Source organism: Camelus dromedarius, chromosome 5, assembly GCF_036321535.1.
Source record: "Camelus dromedarius isolate mCamDro1 chromosome 5, mCamDro1.pat, whole genome shotgun sequence".
Classification (NCBI taxonomy): Eukaryota; Metazoa; Chordata; class Mammalia; order Artiodactyla; family Camelidae; genus Camelus; species Camelus dromedarius.
The window spans coordinates 19,140,294-19,152,979 of NC_087440.1; the positions used below are offsets into that span (position 1 = coordinate 19,140,294).

General features: G+C 39.6%; 1 long non-coding RNA gene across 8 annotated transcripts in view; it reads right to left on the reverse strand.

Annotated features, from left to right (window-relative positions):
• Nucleotides 1-12,686, reverse strand: part of LOC116153454 (uncharacterized) — an 89,346-nt gene that overhangs the window by 63,263 nt on the left and 13,397 nt on the right. For 6 of the 8 annotated variants that reach the window (XR_004137197.2, XR_010380861.1, XR_004137195.2 and 3 more), the window contains exons 2-3: nucleotides 12,089-12,414; nucleotides 11,376-11,491 (exon numbers count right to left, since the gene is read on the reverse strand). This is a non-coding gene — a long non-coding RNA (uncharacterized LOC116153454). The remainder of the gene's footprint in view (nucleotides 1-11,375; nucleotides 11,492-12,088; nucleotides 12,415-12,686) is intronic. The other 2 variants (XR_010380864.1, XR_010380860.1) reach the window with 1 other exon arrangement.

Sequence of the window (12,686 nt, forward strand, 5' to 3'; positions counted from 1 at the left end):
CATCGCTCCTTTCCTTGAAGCTGTCACTCAGCACTGCCCAGGAAATTGGGCAGTTGCACCATGCAAACTCTGTCCGACTCTAGGACCAGGTGAACCAAGTCAGCCTCGGGGGGTCTGGACTGTACAAATACTAGAGATATTCTCACTTTTGGCAGGAAACTAAAAGCAATGCAAATAATATATAAATATTGCTCAGCACTGCCTTACAGAATAAAGGAAAAATAAAACTTTTTTTTAATGGTTTTTGCTTTTTCGTATCCTAAAACTTCCAATTCATTTCATTTGAAAGCTTTGTCCAGAGACAAGAGGTCATCTTTATTTTGGCAAGATTCTAAATGGTTAGGTTATTATCCTAATATAATTTATTTACTAATTAATCTTTGCCACATTGATTTGAAATGATACCTGTATCGTATACAAAATTCCCATACACATATTCTCTTTTTTAAACTCCCAATACTATTCCATTGAAGTAGATTTCTGGCATAGTATACCAAGCTGTTTTAATCATTATAACTTTATGATTAATTATCTAATTGGGTCAGTGTATCAGTTATCAATTGCTGCATAACAATTAATCCCCAAGACTTAGCATCTTAAAACAATGTTTATTATCTCACACAATTTCAAAGGAATTTTGTTGTTGTCGTTCTTGCTACATTTTATTGGCATCACTTTATCTCTACAGAAGAACTTGGCCCACACCCTGGGACACAGGCCTCTGGGAGGACTGCAGGGGCGGTGGGGGGGGCGGTGGGGAGGCGGAGGGGTGGGGAGTGGGCAGAAGTGAATTTCTAAGGACTCTGGGATTAGCTTAGCTGGGTGGTTCTGCTACATAAAAAGCTTCAAAGAATTTTACTTTGTTTAAATATTCTATATCTGTGTTGCTCTGAAAGAACTTACAACAGAGTCTGCCTTCCAGACACAGTGTGACTTTTTCCTTACTTACCATTTCAGGCAGACGTACCAGGGGACTTTTCACAGGACTTTAGACATGTCATTCCCCCAAAGAGTTATTACATAAAAAGCTTTGGATCAGGAAAACAAGAATCACCCAAACAAAGATAACAAGGACAGAGTCCTCTGAAAATCCAGAATACAGGCCACAGCAGAAAAACAGCACGCCCTAACAGGAGGAGGGGAAGGAAGACCAGGAGTGAGAAAGTCAGCTTTGAGGGGAATGCTATGTCCTTCACCAGGCACTGGCTCCTGCTCTGTAACAACAGTTGTTAAATCTCTGGAGTGGTGGGTGTGTCAGATTTTTCATCTGGTAAACACTTGCGGGTAGCTGTCTGGCTGGAAGGGGAAGCTAGAGACTTGTCTTAACTGACTGCTGCTTCTGGGTAGTTAGCACTCTGCTTTTACTTTGACTGCATGTAAAAAAATAACATGTGTTTCCTAAAGATGCTTTTTAAAAATAATTTATAAATGTTTTTCTTTTTACACATGAATTATGATTCTGGAGGGGGTCATGGATTTTATGCAAATTGGTGGGGGTAATGCTCTCCTAGGACACTCCTTCAAGTCCACAAGGTTAGAAAGCACTGTTCTAAATTGTACAAAAGTATAAAGTTTAAAAAGATATAATTCTTGCCATCAAAAAAGCAAAATCCAAAGGTGCAAAAAGATAGCAAAGGAAATCATAAACTAAACAAAAAGACAACTTATGGACTGGGAGAAAATATTTGCAAATGATGCAACCAACAAAGGATTAATTTCCAAAATATACAAACAGCTCACATGGCTTAAAATCAGAAAAACAAATAACCCAATCCAAAAATGGGCAGAAGACTTAAACAAACATTTCTCCAGTGAAGACATACAAATGGCTAATAGGCACAGGAAAAAAAATGCTCAATATCACTAGTTATTAGAGTAATGCAAATCAAAACTAACATGAGGTATCACTTTATACCAGTCAGAATGGCCATCATTAAAAAGTTCAAACAATAAGTGCTAGAGAAGGTGTGGAGAAAAGGGAACCCTCCTACACTGTTGGTGGGAATGTAATTTGATGCAACCACTATAGAAAACAGTATGGAGATTCCTTAAAAAACTGAAAATAGACTTACCCTATGATTCAGCAATCCCACTCCTGGGCATATATCTGGAGGAAACTGTAATTTGAGCAGATATATGCACCCCAGTGTTCACTGCAGCAATATTCACAATAGGCAAGAAATGGAAACAACCTAAATGTCCATCGACAGATGACTGGATGAAGAAGTTGGGGTATATATGTACAATGGAATACTACTCAGCCATAAAAAAGAATAAAATAATGACACTTGCAGAAACATGGATGGACCTGGAGATTGTTATTCTAAGCGAAGTAAGTCAGAAAGAGAAAGAAAAATACCATATGATATCACTTTTATGTGGAATCTAAAAAAAAAAAAGATACAAGTGAACTTATTTTCAAAACAGAGACAGATTCAAAGACATAGAAAACAAACATTGTATCGGGGGAAATGGGGTGGGGAGGGATAAATTGGGAGTTCAGGATTTGTAGATACTAACTACTGTATATAAAATAGATAAACAACAATGTCCTACTACAGTATAGAACAGGGAACTATATTCAATACCTTGTAATGGCTTATAATGGAAAAGAATATGCATTTATATGTATAAAAGAATCACTATGCTGTACACCAGATACTAACACAACATTGTAAATTGACTATACTTCAATTAAAAATAAAAAAATAATAAAAGAGCATAACATATGGAGAGATACAGCAAATGCGGCAAAATGTTAACTAATAAAAAGTGTGATTATTCTTTGTGTTAATTTTCAACTTCTCTGCATATTTGAAATTTTTCAGAATAAAACATTTGGGGGAAATGTTAGGAACACTATCAAAAATAGGGGTCTGAGGTAACAGCCATTTTTAACTTAATGAGTGCCTGCTGTGAGCCAATTTAAACTAAATATGCCAGACCAAGCCCTTCTATTGCACAGTAATTGGAGCAAACCCCATCCTAGCCTGGACCAGTGATATCCAGGGACCCGAATGCCTGGGAAGAAAGATCAACTTAACATCCATTACTGAATTCTTGATTCTATCCACCATCTCCTCCTTCAAAACCTCTTTCTCTCCTTACTTTCTCCACCTGAGAAAATGGCAACCCATTCACCAGCCACTTGTGTTAATCCGGGCACATTAACACATCTACTCTAGAAAATGACAAAGTCCAGACAATGACCAAGTCCTGTCAACTCCACCTCCAAAAGGTCCTGAATTCACTTACTTCTCTGTCTCACGGCATCACCATAACCCACGTCACCTACATCTCCTACTCAAGCCACTGCAATAGCTTCCTAACTGGTCTGCTTACTTCCACCCTGACCTCTATCAGATTCCTCAGATACATCTGTGCTTTAATGTAACTTATTTACTGTCTGTTTCTCCCCTCAGAATGTAAGCTCTGTGAAGACAGTGTCTGATTTTTTTTTCAATATAGAAAATCTATTTCATAAATTTCAGTTTTATTAGGTAGAATTGTTACAACTTGACTGCACATATACAATATATTGCATGTAAATACATATATACAATATACTACACTTTTTTTTTTTTAGTTTACATATATGTCACATCTGATTTTTTTAATGGGGTATTCCTGCTGCCTAGCACAGCACCTGGCATACAGTAGGCATCAATAAAACTTGTTGATGAATGCTTGAAAAATAACTGCTTTGTAGAACCCCTGCATGATAGAAGTCCTCCTGTCCACACAGACAATTATAGCTCAGAGTCCATTCTCTTAAAAATCTTTTTTTCCCCTCAAAGCCACTTGAGCCATTCCTCAAAGAGAAATGAGTCTTGTTTTCTCCCTTTAGGCTGATTGTATGGTGACCTATTAGAAGAGCCTTTTAGGAAGAAATCAGACTGAGCTCTGATAGAACCTGACTATATGGAAAAAATCCAAACTGAGACTATCTCTTTACAATGTTTTGGAAAGAGGTGAAATTTTATGAAGAACCAAAAGACCATCTTAGAAACAGACGCTTTGCGGCATAACTGCCACCTGGTGGCAATAATATTAACCTGCAGGCAATCAAGAACTTCCCTCTGCCTTCTAATCATCTCAATTTTCCTGATTTTTTAGAATGATTTTAACCTTAGTAGGAGTCTCCTTTGATCCATCATGCCTTCTATTCTGGAAACATACATCCTTCAGTTCTAGGACATTTTCCTCCCCACTATTTTCCCTTTTTGGAATTCTTATTACTTAGATGTTAGATCTCCTAAATTGACTTTAATTCTTTTTTCCTTTTTCTCCCATTTTCCCCCTCTGCCTTTTTTTGTACTACTTTTTGAGAGGTGATTTTTGTTGGCTCCTCCAAAATATCTCCAAAACAACTTTTGATAAGACAAAGTTGAATTTATTCTTACTGAAGCAAGGGGAGAACAAAAAGGTGATGGAGTCTCAGAGGGGTAGTAGAAAGGGCAAAGCTGAGATGTTTCTAAGGTTCTTTTAGGGAAGGGGGGTAATTAGGCTTATTTACTTTTTAATGGAGATACTGGGGATAGAAACCAAGACCTCACGCATGCTAGGCGTGCACTCTACCACTGAGCTACACCCTTCCCACTGTTTCTGAGGCTTTGAAGTCTGGTTTAAGGCAAGTCTTTCAATGCTAGGGCTTGATTAAGACTGGAACAAGGATAATAGTTTAGGGTTGGTGAAAACAGCAAGCAAGGATTTTGAGACAAGGCGTTCAAAGAGTCTAGAAGAGTAAACTGTTGCTCGATGCTACCTATTGGTAAGCTTGGCATTTACATGGGTTTGGGGGGAAGAAATTCCCAGAATAAAGTTATTTACATCTTTCATTGCCTCGTGAAAATGCTCCCTGTAATAATAAAGTTATTATGCTTGTGATGAGTGGAACAGTAAGTCTCGTGAATATAAACAGTTAAGTTGTGTGGATACAGATGGTTTCAGTTCTCAGAGGTCTCCTCATCTTATTTTCTTTCTTTTTTGTGGAATTTTTCACTTCTGCTATCGCACTTCCAATTTACAAGAGTCTCCTTTCTTCTGAAAGCTCCTTTTTAAAGCTTTCTTTGTGGGGGACAAGGATATCTACAAAGATACACAGTTGAGTTTTTAAAACAAGTTTTCCTGCCAACTTCATTGCCTCGATGTCCTCTGAGTTCCTGTTTGTGTCTTTCATGTTGGGGCTTTCCCTGACTGAGGGGAGCCTTGGCTGTCCCTAGAGGAGCAATGACACCAAGGGCAGGGGTGAAGCACGGTAGGAGGTTGTGCTGATCAGTGCAGGATGATCTTTTTAGGATTGCAGGGTTTTGCCCTTCTTGGGCTGGAAAGTTTTCCCATTGAGGAATTATCCAATCACCTGGGTGTACTGAGGAGGGAATGGATGCCAGTGTTCTCAGAGCTGAGCTGCAGAAGGAGCTGAGATAACACCATCTAATATTGACTTTCGCTTAATTCCCATTTTCAGTACAGTGTCCCTGTCCGCAGCTATGTCCCCTATTTTTCGCCTCGTTCACACTTCCCCTTTCAGAGATATCTAGTACCTCTGATGCCTAAGCTTTCCTGGAGGTTCTAAAAGTTGGTTGCTCTGGCTCCCCCCACTAATAGCTTAGTGAATTACCATTCTGCTAAGTCAGTCTCCACTCTTCCATCTGCTTTACAACTTCCAAAATGTGGCTGCTGTCATCTGCTTACCCAGGTTCTTTGTCCTTATAGGTTTATGTATTTTGAACTTATTGCCCTTTTAGAAGACTTTGGATAGGCAGCAGAGAGAAATGAATGTATCCATTCGACCATATTTAACTAGAAGTCTGCATTATATTAAGGTCCCCTCCAACCCTAAAGTCTGTGCTTTTAAGTGCATTTTCATTAAAGCAAGAGTGAACATAGTTGGGAATGATACTGAAGTAAATAAAACTTAGGAATCTCAATCACATGTCCAAATGCATTAGAAGAGAGGTAGTCAGCTTTTTTCTCCCAATAACCAATCTGGGAAGGCTTCATGGAAGAGGCAACAACTGAGGAACTATTTATATGTTAAGAAATACACATCTTGACATAGAGTAGATGAAAAAATATTTTAATAACTAAACCTGAGAATTTATTTATGTATTTATACATTTTAAGAGCAGCAGGGGTGGAATAAAAGGGAGGTTGAAGGAGCCTGCAGCAACCTAGTTCTTGATCCAGAGTATAAAAGGAACCTACCATCCGGCTTTAGGTAATGAGATAGTATGAGAAAGGCTGTGAAAAGAAAGATAACGTAGGAAACTTTGGTATCACTTGCAAGGATAAACTGAGGGAAGAGACAATACTGAAAAAAAAGTTTTTTTTAAAGAAACGTTAAAGCCAATCTTCTAAAATTCATAGGGAAGCGCAAGGGGCCTTGATCAGCCAAAAGAATATTGAGAAAGAAGGACAAAGTTAGAGGACTCACTTCCCAATTTCCAAACTTACTATATGGCTACAGTAACCTAAAAACAGTGTGGTCCTGGTGTAAGGATAGACATATAGACCAATGGAACACATCTGAGAGTCCAGAAATAAACCACACACCTATGGCCAACTGATTTTCAACAATGGTGTCAAGACCATTCAATGAGGAAAGAACAGTCTCTTCAATAAATGGTGCTGGGACAACTGGATACCCACACTCCTACTTCACATAATACATAAAAATTAACTCAAAGTGGATCAACAACCTGAATATAATAGCTGAAAATATAAAACTCTTAGAAGAAAACATGGGTAAATCTTCATGACTTTGGATTTAGAATAGATTCTTAGATACGACACAAAAAGCACAAGGAACAAAAGAAAAACAGATAAATTAGGCTTCATCAAAACTGAAAACTTCCATGCATCAAAGGATATTATCAAGAAAATGAGAAGACAGCCCACAGAATGGGAGAAAATATTTGCCAATTATATAATGGAGTCTAGTATTCAGAATATATAAAGAACTCTTACTACTCAACAAAAATAACCAACCCAAAGTAAAAATGGGCAAAGAACTTCAATAGACATTTCGTCAAAGAAATTATACCAATAGCCAGCAAGCACATGAAAAGATGTTCAATATCATTAATCATTAAGGAAATGCAAATCAAAACCACAATGAGACATCACCTTATGTCCACTAGAATGGCTACTTTTAAAAAGTGGAAAGTAAGTGTTGGTGAGGATCTGGAGAAACTGGAACCCTTATACACTGCTGGTGGAATGTAAAATGGTGCAGCTACTGTGAAAAACAGTTTGGTGGTTCCTCAGAAGGTTAAATATAGAATTACCATGTGACCCAGCAATTCTACCCCTACGTATACTGTTTGCCCAGAGGAATTGAAAAGAGGGACTCAAACAAGTACATGTACATGAATGTCCACAGAGGCACCAATCACAACAGCTGTACGGTGGAAACAGTCCAGATGTCCATCAACGGATGAATGGGTAAACGAGTTGTGGTTCATACATACATACAAAGGAACTGTATTCAACCATAGAAAGAAATGAAGCACCGACACGTGCTACAGCATGGAGGAACCTCGAAAATACTATGCGAGCTTAAGAAGTCAGACACAAAAGGTCTCAGATTATATGATTTCACTTATGTGAAATATCCAGAATAGGTAAATCCATAGAGACAGAAAGCAGTTTGGAGTTGTCAGGGACTTGGAGGAGGAGAGAGAGAGGAATGACTGCTTAGCGGGTACAGGGCTTTATTTCGGGGGTGGGGACTGAAAATGCTCTGGAACTTGATAGCAGTAGTGATTGAATGATACTGAGAATGTTCTAAATGTTACTCATTTGTGTACTTTCAACTGGTTAATTTTACTATGTGAATTTACCTCAAAAAAAAAAAATGGAGATGCTGAAGGAGCCACCAAAAAGCCTTAGGAGGGAAGATAGATAAAAGCACAGTGAAACACAGAGCAAAAGCAAAACAAGGAATCATAAAACTGAGAATTTCACCCTGGAAACAAGGATGGATGTGAATATTCTTGCTCCCCAAAAAAGGGAAACAGAATGTACATAATCATGAAAAAAAGCAAATGCAAGAATTTTCTAACTGGCAGAGTTCTGGGAATGCTGGCAGAATAGGTGAGAAAGTGATTATCATCAGATTCAGTAAGATACTGAAGGGCAAGAAACCCAGAGGGAACAGGGAACAGAGGCAGGGAAGAACCCTGCTTTTCTGAGAACCTGGGCAGTCTGACAGAGCTAGCTTGGAATGGTTTGAAAGTGGATAGAGGGATGACTAGAAAAGGGAAACTATCACCCTAAGGATCAGGACCTACAGACAGGCCATTATAATAAAAGACAGGAAGACACTGAATACCTAACACAGACTATTCATGCTTTAAAGCCTACATCCACCTAAGTAATTTTCGAGGAAACCTGACTTGTATTACAATTACACATCATGTATCTACTGTACAGTATGTATATATATATATACACACATACACACACATATGTGTGTCATATATAACACGTATTACATACATATACATGTGCATTCAAGCCCTATGAGTTGAAATACAGTGGACAGATAAGAAAATGTGAGAATTCACAAAGCAGTAACCTAACATTTTAATTCTCAGAGAACAGTGTTCAAAGGTCAACCTAATGCGTGTATAAAGGTATGCATACAAAGGTTCATTGCAGTACCGATTCTCTTAGCAAAAGAAAAAAATTACATCAAAGTGACTATTCACCAGAAGAGAAATGAATAATGTATGGTATCTCCATACAATGAGACATTATGAAGATGTTTAAAAGGGTAGGGTAGATTATCACATATTAGCTTAGAAAGAGGTCCAAAACATAACTAAGTGGGAAAAAAGCATAATGCAGAACAATGAACAAGAGTTTCCATTTTTGTAAAACCAAACAAAAAGTCCCAAGGAACAAAATTCTATAAATGTTCATGTCTGTGTTAGCCTAGAAAAAAGTCTAGAAGACCACACACCCAACTGTTAATAGCAGCTACCTCAGGTAGTAATGGTTGACAGACTGTGCTTAAGTTAAAATGTGGAAAGCTTAGAATAGTGCCTGGCACATATTGCCTAATACCCATTACATGTTAACAACTATCATTTTCACTTTATATACTTTGACACTGAATTATTACATAAACTACTTCTGTAATTAAAATAGCCTATGTTTGAGAAAAACAAATGGTCAACAACAGATGAAAAGATGCTTAATCTCAGTAAGAATCAAGAAAATATAAAGTAAAAATCACAATACCGTTTAGCCCAGCAGACTGGCAAAAAAAATATTTATATCAAGTTTGGTGAAAGTTTGACTAAAGCTGCATTATCGTACAAAACTGGTGGAAAAAATCAATTTGTATTATATTTATAAAGGTTTAAAACATGTATATGCTCTGATCCAGCAATCCCACTTCCAGAAATCAGTCCTGAAGATATAGTTGCCACATACATAAAGTGATGCTTTTTCACCATAGCAGTGAAAAACTGAAAATAACCCAAATGTCAGCCAAGAGATGAAATTAAGGTACATGGAATATTATGTAATCATTAAGATGAATGAGCTAGAACTGTATGCATCAAATGGACAATTCTCTAAGATGCTAAGTTGTGAGTCTGTGCCAGTTGGTTTATCGCTCCTCAGTTCCAGGTCTACCCTTCTTTGCCTTGTTTTATGATACTGAGTATTGCATACATTTTTCCTTTTCCAGCTGATATGATTTTTAAGCTCTACCAGTAGAGGGCGCCGGTGGAACACTGATGAGGAAGGGGTGGGCTTCCTGGTTCCTGGGTGCTTGTCTACCTTCAAGTTTCAACAGCACCCCTGTGGGTGTCTTCCCATCCAGTTCCGGCAGCATCCCTGTGAGCAGCTGCCCAGAATCTCGGTGGCTTCCTAGCGAGTTTCATCAGCCCTCCAACTCCGCATTCCAGCACGTCTGGTTTCCGGCATGCCAGTCCTTCAGTGGTCAGGACTCTGCAAACTTCATCATCCAGCGACATAAACCGTCATATACTCTCCCATAAAGTTCAATTATCACTCTTGGAGGGAAAGGGGGCCTCTTCCAAATTCTTTCCTACCTTGAACGATCTGCTTCAACCCAGGTAGTGTTTGTTCCCTATATCTGCTACTGTATAGAGTTCTCTTTACCCCTTAATACTTAATCCCCTATTACTAGTTAATAATTCTTTATATTAAATTTTTCCTATTTAATGTGTGGTTCCTGTCTCCTGACTGAGACCCTAGCTGGATACAGTGTCTCATTTATGTTTTTAAAAAGCTGTGTGTGGAGGGAGGGTACAGCTCAAGTGGTTGAGTGCATGCTTAGCATGCATGAGGTCCTGGGTTCAATCCCCAGTATTGCCTCTAATAATAAATAAACAGGTAAACCTAATTACCTCTCCAAACCAAAAAAAAAAAAAAAGGGGGGGGGGATAGGGTATAGTTCAGTGGTAGAGCACATGCTTAGTATGCATGACCCATGGGTTCAATCCGAAGATGGACAACTCCAGTGTCAAATTCAGTTTAAACAGAAGTTAGTGGCTACAGTATAAGGTGATACTTAGAGATTTAAAGCCACTCCTAAAACTTGGGGAACTTGAGTAGAAATGAATCTAACAGACTAAACACTGAAGTGCCAGCAATTGTCATTCCAACAATTTCCAGCTTTATTTCTCAACTTCCACCCCTGCCTAATTACCTATTCCACAGCAGCCATAGCAAAATCTACCGCTACAGTCACAACTGTAAAGTCAGCATTCCCTAACTTCAAATGTAGCACGGAAGCCCAAAATACAAAATTTTCTTGAAACTAAAGTGTTTTATGACCAAACTGAGATGAACTTGAGGTAATGAAGTAGATGTATGTGCCATTCATATACAGTATAGATAATTGAACTTGTTAAAAATATAAAGAACCTTAGACTTAAGAAATGGAAACTTTGCTGTGGTTTTAAAAAAGCAGTTCGACCTGAATTGGAATCACGGCCCTACCACTAATGAGTTATTCTTTTTACTTACTCAGTTAGGCAGGCAGGTTTTTAAGTCAGATCTTCTGGGATCAAATTCCGGCTATACTACATGTTAGCAAGTTAATCACTCAGCCTCTTTCCTCATTTTTAAAAAGGGGACAATAGTACCTACAGCCTAGGTTTCTGAAGAATTCATTTAAGACATGCACAGCATCTGGTCCTTACTGAAGTCACAATACATGTCCCGTCACCTTTCCGAGTCTGTTTTTTTTTTTTAACCTAAAAATGAGGGGTTCCCCCCTAGATTATCCCCAAAGTCCCAATCCTGGTTTACCAGTCTCTAAGTCTACATGATCAAGGATGGGTTTCTTAGGCGGAGGTTGGGGTGGGAGGATGTACAGAAAATAGTCTAACCTGAAAATCAGTGAAAGAAAGTTCATCAGAAAGGAGGCAGATAAATCAGTAGACACTGTGCTCAGGGAGTTTTGTCAGAGAATGTGTCCGAGGAGTCAAACAAAGCGTCAAGCATCCTGTAAAGGAAGAGGTAAGAAGAGATGCTCCTTTCTCAAAACTGGAGGGTGGGTGGGTGATCTTGCAGTACTCAGAGGTCGAATCTGTTGATCTGGCTGTCAGGGTCCAGTCTTTGAGTAGAACGGGCAGTCCCACTCAAGGAATCCAGGAAAACTCCCGTTATCAGTCTCATCTTAAAGGGCCAGAGAGCACCTCAGTACTCACCAGGTTAATATGCATGCCTACTGCTGCAGAAACTGTGACTACGTTGGTAATAAGGCGGGCCAACATGACTGCTGACTCTTCACAAGAGTCTCCCAGGCTTTGCTTTACTAACCTACTCGGGACAAACTCCTACAGCATCCCGTACTCTGGTGGGTTATCCTACTTTTCCTCTTACTCATTAAATTCCCCACGAGCACGCTCCCTTCCTGGTCCAGTTGGTCCATGCCACGCCTCCACATCCCTCCCTCCCTCTCACTCTCTCCAGTTCTCCGGACCCTCCCATGCTCCCACCCTACCTAATTTTCTTCCCCATTGTTTCCTATTTCTCATTGCCGACTGCCATGTCTCCCCTTTCCTTTACCACCCCGTGCACGGTGCTTTCCCTCGCTCACCTGGCTCTGGCCGACTGTGGCTCGCCGACCCACGCAGGACTGAAGGCTGAGAGGCTAGCGGTGCAGAGGCCCCGCCTAAGGCGCGTGGACGTCCCGATTCTCCCGCCCCCTGAAGGCGGAGCCCGAAGGCGATTGGTCCCCACGGTGCGCCTACCAGGACTGGCAGCTCTTCCACCCAACCGGGATGTGCCCAGCTCTTCTCCTGTCTAGTGCCTGCCAAGCTCCGGACGAGCTCTCTGTGCCTCTTCCAACCTTCCAGTCTGTTCTGCAGGCGGTGGTTTTAAAGTCGCCCCGTTTCCTTGAGAGGAGAACTGAGCCCAGATTTGCTTTAAATAGGAGATTGAGTCAAAATTAGAAAGCACCCCCCTTCCTCTCCCAATTTTCTCTTTGTTCATGTATGTTGCCCCAACTTTTAAAGAAGTCCAACAATCTGATTTGTAGCCTAGAACTGAGCTCCATGATAATAGTAGCTAACACTCCAAACTTACTGTGCCACAGCCTCTATTAATAGACGCTTTGTAAGAATTAGCTTATTTCTCTGTAAGGTAGATACTTATTATCTCCGTTTACAGAGAGGAAACTAAGTTACACAGGGGTT